A 17,280-nucleotide genomic window follows, 5' to 3' on the forward strand; every position below is an offset into this window, starting at 1 on the left:
AAACTATTGTATTTTGGAGTGGTTTGTTACATGGCAATAGACTACTATTACAAGAGTGACACAGAGATCTTGAATGGTACATAAACTGTGTCTGACACTACTGAAGAAAATGCAGGTTAAATTCTATCAGATTCTAAAGGGAACTTATTCTAGGCCCATCCCTAAAGGCTTACCAAGAGGTGGCAAAACCGGTTCCATGACTATCAAACACTTCCTCCAGTCTAAGAGAAGACTAGTAAGGAGATTCGTATTAGATAACATCTTTCAGGCAGTGTCACAAATTTTCTTCTTCATTGGGAGAAAGTCAAGTGAGACCACCTCAAATCTGAGTGAGAATCTTCAAGATGTATCACCCTCCAGTTACTTGGTTACTGTACTTTATTATCGAATGATCTGATTTAGAAAACAAATTTTGAAGAGGGCTGGCTTGGCTGGCTTTGGGGTTTGAAGACTGGAGTCTGCATAGATGCTGTTGCCTGCCTCTTGCCTGGAATGGCAAAGCAGGATAACTTGTCTATTGTCTGAAACATGACAAGTATATGTGACTTCCCTATGGATTTAGTGACAGTGACTAAAGGAAAAACAATTTGAGTCTCGTGTATGTGCTCTGCCAATGGATGAAGAAATCCTGACAATAATGATTTGTGCATTCTGTAAGAGATAGAGACCAAGAAGACTTTATTTTCAGGGGAACACCTGCTGGTGATGCTCAGAGGTTATTCCTGGCTCTGTGCTCATAAGTGTCAGTGCTCAAGTGACCATATGTGGTGTCAGGTATTTGAACCAGGCTGCTTCCACTGCATACAAGGATTACTTCCTGTATTATCTTCCCAGTTCCTAAAAATGACATTTTTAAAAAACTGAGTTGGACCAGGAATGTGGCTCAGTGGTACAGCATATGTATTGCATGTATGAGACCCTGGTATTGATCATCTGTATTTCCCTCCTCAAATGTTGAGTCCACATTGAAAATCTGTGAAGTGAAACAATACCTCAGATAAAAGGATTAATATCCAAGATCTAAAAAGCACTCACAAAACTCAACCACCAAAATCCAACAACTTCATCTAGAGTCACTTCCCCAAAGAAGACATTGGGATGACCAATGGACATAAGAAAAAGTACTCACATTCAAATGTCTGGAAATATCCAGTGTTGGTGGGGTTGTAGTGATAAAGGAAACTTCATTCATTGTTGGTGCAAATGCTGTCTGGTTCAGCCCTTATTGAAAGCAACATGAAGATCAATCAAAAATAGGAATAGGACCACCATACAATGCAGCAAAACTGCTTTTTGACCTCTATCCCCAAAACACAGACAAAGAAATCAAGAGGATATATATACGTCTATCTTCATCACTGCATTTAATACAATAGCCAAGATATGGAAACAGTCCAAACACCCAGCTTCAGAGAAATGGATCAAGAAGTTGTGGTTTATGTATATAATGAAATATTATACAACTCTAAGAAAGAACAAAATAATGCGATTTTCAGTAACTTGCATAGAACTAGAGGATGTCATGTTTGGTGAAGTCAGTCAGAAAGAAAGGTATAGATACAGAGTGAGCTCTATCATATGTGGAAGTTAAAGATACACAGAAGGCAGCAACAAAGGTCAAAAAAGTATAATGGGAGAACTAAACCAGACAGTGAATTGGGGGTGGGGGCTTGGGAGGGAGAGTTCTTGGGGTCCTTGGAAAAGGAAAGAGGTACTCTGGTGATGGCTGTGGGGCTGGAATTATATGCATGAGAAACAACTATCAAGAGCGCTATAAACCATATAATCTCAAAATATTAAATATGATAAAAAACAAAAATAAATAATTATATAAAGCTTCCACTGATATTTTTTAAAAGATCTGTACAGTGAGCAAGATGTTAAATAATCATACTGTTCCCAAGAGCAACAAAGGTTTTTAGTAACATTAAAATGTACAAGAAATCAGGGGCTTAAGAAAGAAATGCCAGATAGAGAAATGAGAATCATTTGTGCCCTTGATGATTGTGTCCTATCCTCAAATTTTTCCAGAGGGAGCCTAAGAAGAATCTACAAAACAAAAAGCCAAAATAAAATAAAATAAAAACTAAACAAAAACCATAAATCAGCTAACATTTAAAACAACAACAATAACCAAAAAAAGAGATAAAACAGTTGAGATTTTTGGCAGATGTCATGTCCAGAGAGGATGTGATTATTTAATGAGGGTACCTTTGAAGCAAATAACTTACCCATCTCCATTTCCACCCTCTTTATCCCTAAAGAAGAAACTATGGTGAACAAAAACAGAAGAAAAGTAAAGACTGTGGCAAGAAGAAAGGACTATATGCTTTTTCTTTTGTAGTTCAAGCTCTTCTCTGGGGGCAGATCCTAAATGTGAGAGAGGAAAAGAGATCTCTTAACATCAAGTTCTGGGTTTTGACTGTTTTATGGGGCTGCTGAATTCTTCCCAACAGCCTCCTTTTCTACAATCATCAAAATTTCAACATAGAAAAATATGTTTCCCAGTCTCCCTTGCAATGTGACTAAATTCTGGCCAATGGATTATGAGCATGAAAGATGGTACCAACTAATAGGCCATGTCCTTAAAGGAAATCATGATGGAACATGATGTGGTGCAGAGCCACTCTAGACCGGGAACTATCCTCACAGCACTCTAGGACTGCTGGAACAAGAAGCAGCTCTCTATGGGACAGAGCTGGCTGAATTCCCTCTGCAGTGTTCACTGGTTTTCCAAAGTGTATTTTTTATCATGCTCACCTCACAAGCTCACCTGGTAAGAGACAAAATCTCAGTGCCATACCCTTAAGCCCCATCACCATCTCACTTGTGGGTTTGATTTTTCTGGGAGCATCTCTGTTTGGTATGAAATCCTAAAACTAAAGTGGGTTTCTTGGGAATGTTTAAATACAATGCTTCCCTCCTCTGTGGAGTGTGTGACAGGAGTTTGTGGCCTACTTTCTGATAAGTTCCAGCTTCAAGTCAGTAATTCTTTACCCAGCACAACTCTGCTTGAGGACACAGGTCAAGGTCATCTCTCTTCTTTGTGTCTTATCGTCATTCCTGGGTTGGAAGGACACAGAAAATTCTCAGGCTGTTCTTTTTTTTTTTTTTTTGCTTCCCTGACGATGCACAGGGTTACTTCTGGTTCATGCACTCAGCTATGATTCCTGGCGGAGCTCAGGGGACCATATGGAATGCTGGGAATCAAACTCGGGTTGACTGTGTGCAAAGCAAACGCCCTACCCTCTGTGCTATCACTCTAGCCCTCCGGCTGTTCTTTACCAGTCACAATTGGCTCCAATTTGCAATCTTCCCCATGCTTGCAGACATGACATCTTGGGCACTGTTGGAAACACCTGCATCAGAAGATGCTGCTCCCGCCACAGAAATTTCAGTTTCAGCTCTACAAAATTCTTCCTCTAAATGCCTGGATTGTAATAATCCTGCCTAGCTCCTCCTGGCTCTTGCAGAGCTTCTGTGGTTGCTACCTCAGCTATCCACTATCCATTGAATTCTTGCCTTGCTTTTCAGTGTTCTGTCTATTCTTTCTATGAAATGCTGTTTAAATAGTCAACATGATTTGTTCTCAGACATCATCCTGACTGACCCATGGGACTAAATCCTATACCTATGAAACTCCCCTCTGGAATTTTTCTCTGAATTTGCTGTTATGGCAGATAGAGCTGGAGAGTATCATGAGGAGTAAAAGTCAGTCAGAAGGGGTAAGGGGCAGATACAGAATGATCTCTCTCATTTGGGTGAGTGGATATGAAGAAATAGACTAGGGGAATAACAAATTTCCAAAGGCAACAGAAACTGAGAACACACCCTCAGTGGGAAACTGACCACTGTGGTGGAGAGGATAGGTAAGAGACCCTGGGACAAGGGCAGAGGGAAGTGATCACCTGGGTAGAAGATTCATGTATAAGCTCCTACTAATGACAATTTGTAAACCACAGTGCCCAACATTTAAAAAAAAAAAAAGAAATTTCTCTACTATCTTCCAAGACCCCACCCCTAAATCTGTCATTTCTCACTGCTTTCATTTCTATTGTAGAATTGGTTGTGATGAGCTGCCATCACTGATCCCCCACCAACCTCCCATTTATATCCATTCTGAGTGAGGTCAGAGGGTTCCTCACTGTCTTCCCACTCCTTGGCACGAAGGCAACTCTGAACACACGTTTAAACATTATAAAAATGGCAATACTGCCCAAAGTATTGTATAGATTTAAAGCGGTCCTAATCAGGATATCCATGACATTTTTCAAAGAAATAGACAAAACACTCCTGAAATTCATACAGAACAATAAACCCCCACGAATAGCTAAAGCAATCCTTGGGAAAAAGAAGATGGGTGGCATCACCTTCCCCAACTTAAAAATCTACTACAAAGCAGTAGTAATTGAAACAGCGTGGTATTGGGCTAGAAAAAGACCTGCAGACAAATGGAACAGAGTTGGATATTCTGTCACAGACTCCCAAGTATATGGCCACTTAATTTTTGATTAAGGAGCAAGAAACGTGAAGTGAAACAAAGAAAGCCTCTTCAACAAGTGGTCCTGGGAAAACTGGATAACTACCTGCAAAAAATGAATTCTGACCTCTAATGCCAGGCACAAAAGTCAGATCAAAGTGGATTAAAGACCTCAATATCAGACATGAATCCATAAGGTACATAGAGGAAAATGTAGGCAGAACCCTCCATGACATTGAAGCTAAATGCATCTTTAAGGATGAAACTGTCTCGTTTGCCAAGGCATTGAAAATCAGATGGGCTGGACACGTAATGAGATATAGAGATGACTGCTGGGCTAGAGCCATTACTGACTGGATTCCACGGGACGTCAAAAGATGGTGTGGCCGCCCACCTATGAGATGGTCAGACTTCTTCGTCAAGACCCTGAACAATTGGTTTGAGGGTCTTCGTGTTCCTAGAACGAGCAGATGCCATTGGGCTACGCTAGCATGCAACAGGGATTAATGGAGACGTTACTGGCGCCCGCTTGAGCAAATCGATGAGTAACGGGATATCAAGTGATCAAGGATGAAACAGCACTGACCATGCAAGTGGAGGCAAACATAAACAAATGGGACTACATCAAACTAAGAAGCTTCTGCACTTCAAAAGAAACAGTGACCAAAATACAGAAAGAGCCCACAGAAGGGGAAAGAATATTTACCCTATACCCATCTGATAAGAATATCCAGGATATACAAGACACAGTAGAATTGTATGAGGAAAAAAACTCCAACCCCATCGAAAAATGAGGAGAAGAAATGAACAGAAGTTTCCTCAAAAAAAAAAATACGAATGGCCAAAAAAACATATGAAAATATGCTCCACATCGCTAGCCATCAGGGAGATGCAAATCAAAACAACAATGAGATATCATGTCACACCACAGAGACTGGCACACATTCAAAAGAACAAAAGCAACCATCGCCAGTGTGGATGTGGGGAAAAAGGGACACTCTTTCACTGTTGGTGGGAATGCCCACTAGTTCAGCCTTTTGGGAAAACAACATGGACAGTCCTTCAAAAACTAGAAATTCAGCTTCCATATGACCCCACAATACCACTTCTGGAAATATATCCTGAGGATGCAAAAAAGCAGAGTAGAAATGACATCTATACCGATATGTTCATTGCAGCACTCTTCACAATAGCCAAAATCTGGAAACAACCCAAGCGCCCTAGAACAGATGATTGATTAAAGAAACTTTGGTACATCTACACAATGGAATACTATGCAGCTATCAGGAGAGATAAAGTCATGAACTTTCCTTATAAATGGACAGACACCGAGAGTATCATACTAAGTGAAATGAGTCAGAAAGAGAGGGACATACATAGAAGGACTGCACTCATTTGTGGATTATAAAACAACATAACATGAGGCTGACACCTAAGGATAGTAGATACAAGGGCCAGGAGGGTTGCCCCATAGCTAAAAACCTGCCTCATGAGTGGAGGGGAGAAGGCAGGTGGAATAGAGAAGGGATCACTAAGAAAATGATGGCTAGAGGGATCAGTCAGTATGGGAGATGTGTGCTGAAAGTAGATAATGGATCAAACATGATGACCTCTCAGTCTGTATTACAAACCATAATTGCCAAAAGTAGAGAGTATGGGGAATATTGTCTGCCATGGAGGCAGGGGAAGGGTGGGGAAGGGGGTGGTATACTGGGGAGATTGGTGGTGGGGAATGTGAACTGGTGGAGGGATGGATGTTTGATCATTATGTGATTATAACCCAAACATGAAAACTTTCTCACGGTGATTCAATAAAATTAAAAAAAATACCCTTTTGTTCTCTGTCTCCTTTTGGGTGTTGTGGTTTGCAAAAGAGGCAATGAGTGGCAATCATATTATTAAAAAAAAAGAAAAAATCAATAAAAATTTTAAAAATACAATATATCAAATTGCTGAGAAAATGTGCGAGCAAGGGAAAAAGAAACAGAAAGAAAAGTAGTCAGTAGGAGGCTTAGAAGACTTGGGTAGTGCCCCGATGAAAGAAAAGATGCTGCCGCTGTGTGAAAACAGGGGACCCGGGGCTGACAGCTGTGACTTCGACTCCGCACAGGCACATAAAGATGCTCTCTAGATAATTCAAGCGAATCAACTAGAGGATGGGCTGAGACTTCGCCCAGAATAATCGGAGATACGCTGGGCAGGAAAAAGGGAGGGTTGGAGAATTCCCTGGATCGCTCAAAGTGTGTTGACCATTCGGGGGCTCTGGAACGACCCAGCCTTAAGCGTCGCCTCTCACTCGGCCGCCCAGTCCCGCCTAACCCTTTCCCGGGTTTCTGTCCCATTCCACCACCTCCTCTTTCTCCGCCCCGCGCCTTAAGAGGAAACAAGTAAAACACGGAGCGCCGGAGCCGCTTTCCGGGGCTGCTCTGGGCATGCGTGGTCGCCCCGCCCGCACGCAGGTGCAGTAGCGGCCTGTGTAACCGGCACTGCCCATTTCCGGTATGGGGGCGCGTGTGCCCGTAAGCCAGCTCAGGCCACCCTCGTTGACCACTTTTCCCGCGGGCCCCCGCCCTCCGTTTAGCGTGGAAGAAGCCTCGCGAGATCGCGTTGGCCGGGTCCCAACGGCGCCATCTTTGTGCCTGGCGTGTGACGGCGCCTGCCGAGAACCTGGAAGTCGGCTTTTCGCGTGCCAAGTTCTCGCTGCGACCGGATCCAGGAAATATAAGGCGGGCCTCAGTGGGAGGGACGCACGGAGGGAGGAGGGAGGAAAGGGGGCGGCGGCGGCGGTGGCGGCGGCGGCGCTCACCGGATCCGGGCTCCGCGCGGCGCGCACCCGAGGGGGGGGTCGGGCGGGGAAGTGGCGCCGGCCCGGACCCCCCGCGGGAGCCGGCGGCAGACGTGAGGGCGAGGCGGCGGCCGCGGCCCCAGAGCTGCAGCGTCGGGTGAGTGTCTTGGGGAGGAGGCCCGGCACCTGCCCGGCTCGGGGTGGCAGGGGTGGGTCTGAGGGTCGTGCCGGTCACCCCAAGCCGCGGGAGCCCGTGGGCGTGTGCGCGACCCGCTGCGGGTGATCGGGGGCGGCGGGGGGGGGGGGGGCGCGGCTCGGCCCGGGGCTGCGGCGGCGGAGCCCGGGAACTGCGGGACCGACTGAGGTATGCGCCGGGCCTGGTGCCTTCGCGCCTGCCCCGGACGCCCCGGGAGGCCGACGAGAGAGGGAGTGGCCGGGGGCCCAGCTGGGGCTTCGCCCCCCCACCCCCCCACCCCAGAGCGGAGAGGATGCCGTCCTGCCTCCGCGGGTCCCGGGACCTTGCGGGAGAGCGAGCAGCTGCGGACGGCCTCGAACCTGGGCGCGGCGGCGTTCGGGCTGGAGGACGAGCGAAGCAGCCCCCCACGGTGGGGGCCGTTTAGGGGGCTGGAGCCGCTCGGGCAAGGTTCGTTTAGGAATTGCACTCGGCGCGGCAGGGGAGGGTGGCCGCTGACCGCCTGCAGGTTGCGGGGCACCGAGCAAACATTGTCGACGACGGACGAGGACGCTCGTTTAAAGATCACAAGCTCAGTCCTCTGAGGTCCAACAACAGATGAGAGTTATTCCCAGTTGGAGTTCGGGGAGTTGCGTGTCCTGTGCCAGCTCATTAAAGCGCATGAAAGCGGAGTTTTGTGAGGTGTGTGTGTGTGTATGGTGGGGGGACAAGGTGGCGTGTCAAGTCAGCTGCCTAGCAAATCAGAAGTTCATGCTGTCGATGTGTTAAAAATATAAAAGCAGGTCTGTTCTGACTCTTGGAGACGTGCTTTCTGTTGAAATTTTCTTCGGAAGATTGTCACCTTTGGTCCAGACAGGGTTTGTCAAATCCATCTGTTCTGGGGTTTGTCGGGCAGACAGTTTTTCTGGCACGGGGCACAGTTCCTTCTGGGATGTGAGTGAGAAAGAACGACTGGGAAAGACCAATTGAACAGAGTGCATCTCCTTGGCATGCTCTTTCGTTTGGGAGGGTTCAGGGGTTTTACTTTTTTTTTTCTTCCCCTTGCGTTGCAAATGTTTTGTCATACTATGGCAGAGCATGCATATGAAAGCAGCATTTGGATCAAGAAATGGAGTTTGAAGTGAGTTTAATTTACCACTGCGTTAAGTTGTAGGGGGCATCATCGTTTATAAAAAGTTTTCTCGTGGTATCTTTTGGGGAATGTTGGAAGAATACAAACATAGTCACGTACATCATTTAAAATCTGTGTGTGGTCTGAAGTTTTCGGTCTTGAGCACTCCTCCAGCTAGCTTGTAACTTCTCCCTCTCTCCACATCAGGGTAATAAAAGCAAAAGTTAGCCCTAAGTGAAGGTAAATATTAAAATATGCAGGTTTCATCTTTACCTAGAAACCACGGTGTCGTGTGCCCCTGAATTTATTCCCCATGTGTTTGACAAATCTTCTCAGCTACAGATTCGAGGTTTGGAATGGTTCGTGGTTGTGTGTTGGAGTGAAGGAGTAAAATACTCAATACTTTTAGGAACTAGGCTTGGTGGATTGCGTGTTTGTATTTAATCCTGGTAGCTACCTCCTGCTGAAGAGAATGTCAACCCTGTTGGACAGATAATGACACTAACCTCCATTCTCCTGCAGCACTTTACTGAGGAGGTTACAAAGCTGGTAAATTGCAGAGCTAGCTCTGAAAATCATGTGTCTTGTTCTAGAATATGCACTTTCTACTGTACTCTGCACAAATTTATGTGCTGACTGAGACAAATTTTATGATCATGAACATTTAGTTAACAAAAAAACCCTTTTAAGTCTCTTGATAATCTTGAAAGCATTTTAGTGGCCTAGCTTGAAGCTAGAGTTGTTTTTTACTTTTCTGATAATGTTAAAGTTCTAACCAGAGGTAACATACTACTTCCAGTATCTTGATTTATAAGGCTTTTGAGTAGCCAGTTACCTATCTGAATTTCAGCTGTTTTCAGTAATTTTGCCTCTAGATTCAGCATGTTCAAAGTACTTGAATGATCAAAAGTATTTTGTTTACTCTGGTTGGTCCTGCGTAGTTTTCCAGGTTACACTGCTAAATGAAATACTGATTATAGAGATTTGAATTTGCCTTTTCATAGCTTGGAGGTATACACATATTCATCCATCTACCTAACCAACTGCACCCAGAGCACTTGACGACTGACACCACTTTCTTCTCTTTAGTACAAAAATTTCAGACCCACTTCATTGTTTTCAGGAAAGGTGGCAGCTTTTACAGGATAGCCAGCATAAACTCACATGGGGCTGGGAACTGAAAGACTTTATGTGTTCCCAAACAGCAACTGAGATGTCAGTGAAACAGCAGGCACATCTTGCCAGTGCTTGGCCATTGGTCACTTTTGTTCTCTAGTCCCTGCTCTTGCATCTTTGATGTGCTGCTGGGCTTGCCATCTGGGCCATTATCTCTGCTTAAGGAAGTTCAACTGGTAGAGTAGCTGCTGAAATTTAAAAAGGGGGGAAAGGATGCCAAACTGGCACTCATTCTCTAGCAGGCCATTTGGTTTGGCTTACCTGTTGAATTAATTATCCCTGGCAGGAGGTTCGAGAAAAGTTATGGAATTTGGAATTTGCTCTTCCATCTTTTAAGAAATAAATGGGTTGGGAGGCCTTCGGGTAAGTAGCATTGTCTTATGAAAACATGGTCATTAGAGGCATAAAATAAAGAAGTTCCTGAGTTTCTCAGGACAATCTGTGTATGCACTGTATGCACATGTTATATGGAGAGTTTTTTTTTTTTTTTGGTCAGGGCACACTTGGCTGTGTTCAGGGCTTACTCCTGGCTCTGCACTTGAGGATTACTCCTGGTGGTGCTTGGGGGAACTATATGGAGTGCCAGTGACCGAAGCTGGGTTGGCCAAATGCAAGGCAGTGGCCATGCCTGCTGTACTGTCTTTCTGACTCCAGGAAGTTTGAGCTTTGCTTTAATTCTTTGGAGACTTGATGGACCATCTTTGGTTGAATGAGCAAGGTTTTTATTATAGTTAAACTTTCAAGAAAGAGTTAAATATACTTATTTAGGAAAGATATGGTATTTGGACTGTTGGGTTAGAAAAACATAACCTGTTGTAGCTGGAGGAGCATTATAGAGGTTAAGGCATTTACCTAGCAAGTGGCTGACCCCAGTTTGATACCTCCACTCATCCCCAAGTACAACGGGGTGTGGTCTCAAACCCCCATCCCAAAATGAAACAAATGAAAATGTAACTGAGTGTGTATCCAGAAAAAAATTTTCACTGAAATGATTATGTTGTCACCGTAGAAGAAGAGATACAGGATAATTGTCTCTTTCATTTGGAGGCTTATTTTTATATCTTCTGTATAATAAACCCCAATTTATTACCATGACGATAAATGCAGATTTGTCTACAAGTGAAATGGAGGTGATAAAATATTTGGAACTGTCAAACTGAATCCTAAATACTTAAGTGATTTCATTATAGTTAAATTTATTGGCACCCCAATTAATTTGTCCAACACCCTAGCTTGTCACTTCCCTTCAGCTTCCAAGTGCTCTCCTTCCATCCTTTCTGACACTGTCCTTGACATTGTCTGGAACCTTCCCTTAGTTCTGATCTGGCACTATAGTGTGAGGTCAGTGACATTCCTTAAGTCATCTCCCATTCTCTGAGTTGTGCCCCGGGAACTCAAGAGGGATCCAGATAAGACCCCTTTACTCATCTGTTCTTCCATGGAAAGGAGAATGAGAGTAGCCAGAGCAAGTGAGAAAGTGTCAGAACCTTTCCAGGATTTCTCTTTCTTTTCTTTCTTTCTCCTAATTGTTAAGGTGGGCTTTAAGACCCACCAACTACAGGGACAGAACCACAGACAGGGTCCCTTGGACCTCTTCAGCCACCCCCACCCCCTGGCCTGCACACTTTTCTTTCCTTTTAGCCACCACCTCACCCCAAGCATTGCCTTCTTGAAGCTTCTCCCACCTCCGCTGTATCTTTTTTCCCTCCAAACCTAGAAGCCTAAGGTACTACTGCCACCAGCCCCCTCCATCCCATTGTGCTTCCTGCTTTCTGCTTGCCTAGGAAGCTTGGTCTTCTTATTCTGGGGAAGCCCAGACACCCAGATTGGGGGTGGTTAGCTTTTACCCTAACTTGAATGCTAAGTAGGTTTTTCCATCGAAGCATTATCTGTGTACGTTTATTATATTCTACATGATGGCTATTTGTGCTTTTCTAGCCTTGGTTTGAAAATCTGGTACACAGATCTTTGTTTTCTAGAAAGGCAAGTTCTGAGGTTCAAGCAGACAATGAAAATCAGCTTGAGCTGCAGATGTTGTTGGGGGTTGTGTGCTTTTTGATACTCAGTGAGATGATAGGGAGGACTCCTTTTGCTGTCTAAAATTAAGTAGTTTGTGTGGGTCAGATGACTTTGGGGAAGATAAACCTTTTTTAGATTGTTAGAGATGAATTTGTGAATTTGGGAAGTTTTGAAATGCAATTGAAGTACATCCCACCCCAGGTTAATGTTCATAGTTAAAGCAGATATTACAGTGTTGTGGAAAGAACTAAGTTATGGTTTGCCATTCGATGAATATCACCATTAATTGTTGCTGTTTGGAACTTTTCAAGGGTGTTAGAATTCCTGCCGTTAATTTACCCTAGTTTACTTATCAGTAAACACAGACAGTATGTTTATTTTACCTGAAGATTTTAATATAGTTTTATTAGTCTGTTGTGGAAATAGTATGCTGCCACCACTGTTAGTAGTGTTCAAACAAATGAGGGATTTCAAATGATGAAGGTAAAGCAAAATGCATTTAAAATTTGTCCTCCATAAATGTATTTTATCTTAGTTTGGTTGGGGTCTTTAAAAATGTTAAAACCACTCTTTTTTTAAAAAATGAATTTGAGTACATATTCTGTGTTCATTTTGAGAGTTTATCATGTTATTACAGTCAAGAATGCAGCGGCTAAAACATGATCTCTAGGGTAAAATGCTGAAATGTTAAGTCTTAACTTTTGACACTAACTCTGATCTTAGACTGGTTGCTTAATCTGTGACCTGTTTCCTGGTTTTTGAAAGTAGGGCCAGTGTAATATGTACCTCACAGGATTTTTGTGAGGATTAAGTGAACCGAGAATGTATAGTATTTAGAGTATGCTTGGCAGTGGCATATGCTCAAAAGGATTTTTCATTATTATTGTCGTTATTACTGTTGTTAATGCTTTGGCAAGTTTCTGAGGCAATACCAACTTTGGACCATGTGTGTAAGAAAATCAGACACTTTTACTGGGTACTGGGGAGAAAGATATATTAAATTTTAAATACAATCCAAAATTGACCATTTGCAGGAAATTCATAAAATCCTAAGCTTATTTTTTTTCAGTGACACCATTCCTTTTAAGAAACCATGTCACTTTGTTATATGCACAAAACTGGCTTGTTTGAGTAGCCACAATGTCTTCCTAAACTTTATTTTGTTGCTTTGATAAAGTTAGAGTCCGTGTAGAGTCGTTTGTAGGACTTTTTTCTTTTTAGAAATCACCATTTTCCCACAGAACAAATGCCTTCAGATTCCCAGCCCAACATATCTGAATTTGAAGACTGATAATACTGTAAAAACTTCACTTTATTGTGAAAGCTAGCACAGTGTCTCACAGAGAACGGGCTCCCAGTGTACTGGATACTGAAAGATTATGAACTGTGAAGATGGGGTGGCGGGGTCACATTTTTTCATGATCTGGCAAGGACTTCCGAACCTTGGTCAGGTATCTTCTCTGGTGGAGACTGAGTGCAGTGTAGTGGGACCTGAATGTAAGAAGGTAGGAGCTTTTACTAACTTGGGCTTCTCAAAGGCTGCATACTAAGAGGTTGTCTTTAAATCACTGTTTCATCCCTTACAAAGTAGTTCTGTAAAGTGTAGTCATAAACACTGCCTGGCCCTACATGTGTTTGTGAGCACCTGGCCCATAGACTAGGGCATTTGAAATGTTATGTTATTGAGCTCTGTTGCTTTAGGATCTCTGGAATACCTGTTTGGCTGTTTAGTACCCATATCTATTATACTCATATAGGATTGTTTTCCCTGTCCACTGAGGAATGGTTTTATAACTTTTATTTTCATCCCCGTCTAAATTAAGCATCTTCTTTGGTAGAATGGTGAGATGGAGGGGCTGAGAGATTGGGCAACTTTTCTGGAGTTTATTTAGTCGACCTTGTACAGATTACACATTACTTAAAGATACTGACTATGGACATTTGATTGGGTCAGAGTTGGCATACAAACTTCTCTACTCTTGGTGATTCTTGCTAAGTCAAGCTTTTTATTTCGGAGTAATTTTAGATTTTTAGAAAAGTTGCAAAGATAGTGCAGGGTTCCTGTATACTCTTTACTTGAGTATATAATACCACAATACATTTGTCAAAAGTACTTTGATTTCATTCTTTTTTAGTAATGTTCCATTTCTGTTCAGGAATCCAGTCCAGGATATGGTGTTACATTTAGTTCTTAAGTCATTTTAACCATATTTATATTTATTGAAGACCTTCAGTTTTATAGTGACAAGATTTTTGTGGCTATAAACTGATTGATTCAAGTTTTCTACAGGTTCTCAAGAAGCCAGCTGTTTCTCCTTGAGGACAGTAAGTCCAAGACATCATCTTGGCACTGAATTTAATAGTTTAAATCAAAGGAGAGGCATGTAGTACTAGAAGGAACACAGTGGGGCTGACATGAAGGCTAAGGCTTTTTAAAACTAGTTTAGAATTGTCTTCAAGAGGACTAAAAGGGGGTTCTGAGTTATAATGGGCTAAGTGCACGCTTTGTGTGCAGGAGGTGCAAGTTTGACCTGACCCCAAGCACTGCTTGTTGTGGGTCAACCCCCTAACCCCCTCGGACTCAGTGGGTTATTTTATGTATTTGCTTTTGATAAATTTAATTTCAAAATAGCAAATAATTCTTCCTTTCAGTAATACTAAGGTTTTACAGGTATTACTGAAAGGCAAAGCCTGGCAAGCTACCCGTGACGTATTCAGTATGCCCAAAACAGTAACAACGAGTCTCACAATTTGTTGTGAGACGTTACTGGAACCCGCTCGAGCAAATCGGTGAACAACAGGAGGACAGTGCTACAGCGCTACTTATAACAATAATAGATTTAATAAAATGAAATATTTAGTACTATGATTTATTCTCAGTAATTTAGAAAGATTGTTTATATGTAATTTTCATTTGGAGGGTCTCAATTTTTAAAGTTTTTTTTTTAGGGACAACAAGTGTTATAGATGCCCTCGTCACTGTAAGCTATCACATTCATCTGAAATTGGATGTCTGTTGAAGTCATCCTGTAACGTAAACAGAAAGTTATCTGTTAGGTTGCACATATGAACTTTACTCTTAGAAAGCCTTATCTTTTCTGCCCCAGAAATAGTTTTTGGCTATTAGTCATGGTGGGCAAAAAATTTAATTTTGAGCTGATGTCACTTGTATGAAAATATTTCAGTTGGGCATAGCATGTATTGAGAGATATAGCCAGTAAACTCACTCTTCGTGGAAATTCTGTAAAATTTACAACAAATTGGGAGAGGAGTGTGAGAGAGAATAAGTTAAATAGCTTCTGATTGTTTTTACTTACTGAGAACTTCTTATGTTTGTATAAATAAACCTCAAAGGACCTTGGTTTCCTCATTTGGAATATTAGGAAATTTGACTAGATATGTGAATTTATTAGTCCTTTTTAGTCTACTTTTGAGATTTAAAAGGTCCTCTAAGATCAAGTTATCTTAGAAATAGTTTTTGGTTATTTAACTAATAAACACTAGTCACTAAGTCTAGATATATGTATCTTTTGGAGTTCAAATAGTTTCAGACCAATTTTATTGTACGTTTGAGAGTTTCTAGTTGACATCTCTGTGAATATGTTTGGTAGTTAGCAGGTTGTCTTAAAATACCTGCTTTCCTAGTATTTGTTAGCTACTTGGTTTGTGTGCTTTAGCCTGAAATAATAGACTTCAAGATTTTGCTCTCCTATTCCCTAATGACTACTGGAAAGTTGCTATTCCTTCACAGGTTAGAAATTTGTTGAAGTTACATATATATGTAGACAATATGTATTAATCGTGAACAGCTCTAAATTTTTCACTGAGCACATTTCAGTACATGCACTCACATAGGAAAGTGAATACCATTTCCCTAACTTTTTGTTGGTGTGGGGGCTATATCTGGCAGTGCTCCCAGCTAGGTTTTGAGGGTTATTCCTAGAGATGCTCTGGGGACCAGTGTAGTGCCAGGGATTGAACCAGGGACCCTTAACAGGGCAAAACATGCAGTCCAGCCCTTTCAGCCATCTCTGCTGTCTCTAAGGATTTTCTTAGTCACAAAGTGTTTCTTTTTCTTTTTTTAAAGATGAAATTGACATATAACATAGTTTTAGGGATATAAGAACTAATTTTACATTTATAGTTATTATTAAATGATTACAATAAGTACAGTCAGCACCCTATACCAACCATACAGTAAAGTTTTTTTTCCTTATGATGAAAATTTTAAGATTTATTCTTAGTAACTTTCAGGTACACAACACAGTATTTTCAACTCTAGTCCCCCATACATTACATTCCCAGTGACTTATTTATTTTCTAGTTGGAATTTTCTACTTCTAAATCCCTTTCACTCACTCCCTCCACTCTTCCAGTAACCACCAGTTTTTTTTCATTATCATGAGCTCATTTTCACTTTTCAGATTCCACATATAAGTGAAACCACAGAGTATTTATCTTTTACTGATTTATTTTACTTAGCATAATGCCCTCAAGGCCCATCCATGTTTTTTGCAAAGAGCAAGATTTTATTCTCTCTCTTTTCTAAATGGATAATATTTATACACAAAGGCCATGTTTTCTGTATTAATTCATTCATGGGATGTTGTCATTCTTGTTTTTCGTGAATAATGTTGTAGTGGACATGGGAATGAATATATTTCTTAAGACTCTGATCTCATTTCTTTGGCTAGCTACTCAGAAGTGGAATTGCTGGATCACATGGTAATTCTACTATAAAGATTTTTTTTTTTTGCTTTTTGGGTCACACCCAGCAATGCACAGGGGTTACTCCTGGCTTTCCACTCAGGAATTACTCCTGGTGATGCTCAGGGGACCACATGGGATGCTGGGAATCCAATCCCAGTCCGCCGCATGCAAGGCAAAGCCCTACCCACTGTACTATCACTCCAGCTTCTACTTTAAAGATTTTTGAGAAGCCTCCATACTCTCTTCCATAGTAGCCATACCAATTCATGTGTCAACCGGCACTCTATAAGGAGTCCCTTTTCTTTTTGTCATCACTAGTGTTTGTTATTCCTTTTTGATATAGAACAGTCTTTTTGATATCAGACATGTTAGCAGGTAATAAAAACCCCTCATTATAGTTTTGATGAATTCCTTTTCATATACCTGTTGGTCATGTTTTCTTTGAGAGTAGTACAGTTCAGAGTGTCTGCTCATTTTTAAATCATACTGTAAATTTGTTTGCTATTATGTTTTATATTTTGAATATTAATCCCTTATCAGTTACATGAATTATAGATATTTTCACTACTATAGGTAGCTTTTTCATTTTGTTAAAGCCACACTATTATCTTTATGGGCTGGAGCGATAGCACAGCGGGTAGGGCGTTTGCCTTGCACGCAGCCAACATGGCCGACTCGAGTTCGATTCCTCCGCCCCTCTCAGAGAGCCCGGCAAGCTACCGAGAGTATCTCGCCCACACAGCAGAGCCTAGCAAGCTACCCGTGACGTATTCGATATACCAAATACAGTAACAAGTGTCACAATG

General features: G+C 42.0%; 1 protein-coding gene across 5 annotated transcripts in view; it reads left to right on the plus strand.

The window, feature by feature from the left end:
• The first annotated feature begins 7,293 nt into the window (after positions 1-7,293).
• The window catches only part of TAB3 (TGF-beta activated kinase 1 (MAP3K7) binding protein 3), a 63,718-nt gene continuing 53,731 nt past the window's right edge, over positions 7,294-17,280 (plus strand). For 3 of the 5 annotated variants that reach the window (XM_056131152.1, XM_056131155.1, XM_056131153.1), the window contains exon 1: positions 7,294-7,422. The gene's annotated coding sequence lies outside the window, so the exon portion shown is untranslated. The remainder of the gene's footprint in view (positions 7,423-17,280) is intronic. The other 2 variants (XM_056131156.1, XM_056131154.1) reach the window with 2 other exon arrangements.

The sequence above is a fragment of the Sorex fumeus genome, unplaced genomic scaffold (genome assembly GCF_029834395.1).
Source record: "Sorex fumeus unplaced genomic scaffold, SorFum_2.1 ptg000086l, whole genome shotgun sequence".
Lineage (NCBI taxonomy): Eukaryota > Metazoa > Chordata > Mammalia > Eulipotyphla > Soricidae > Sorex > Sorex fumeus.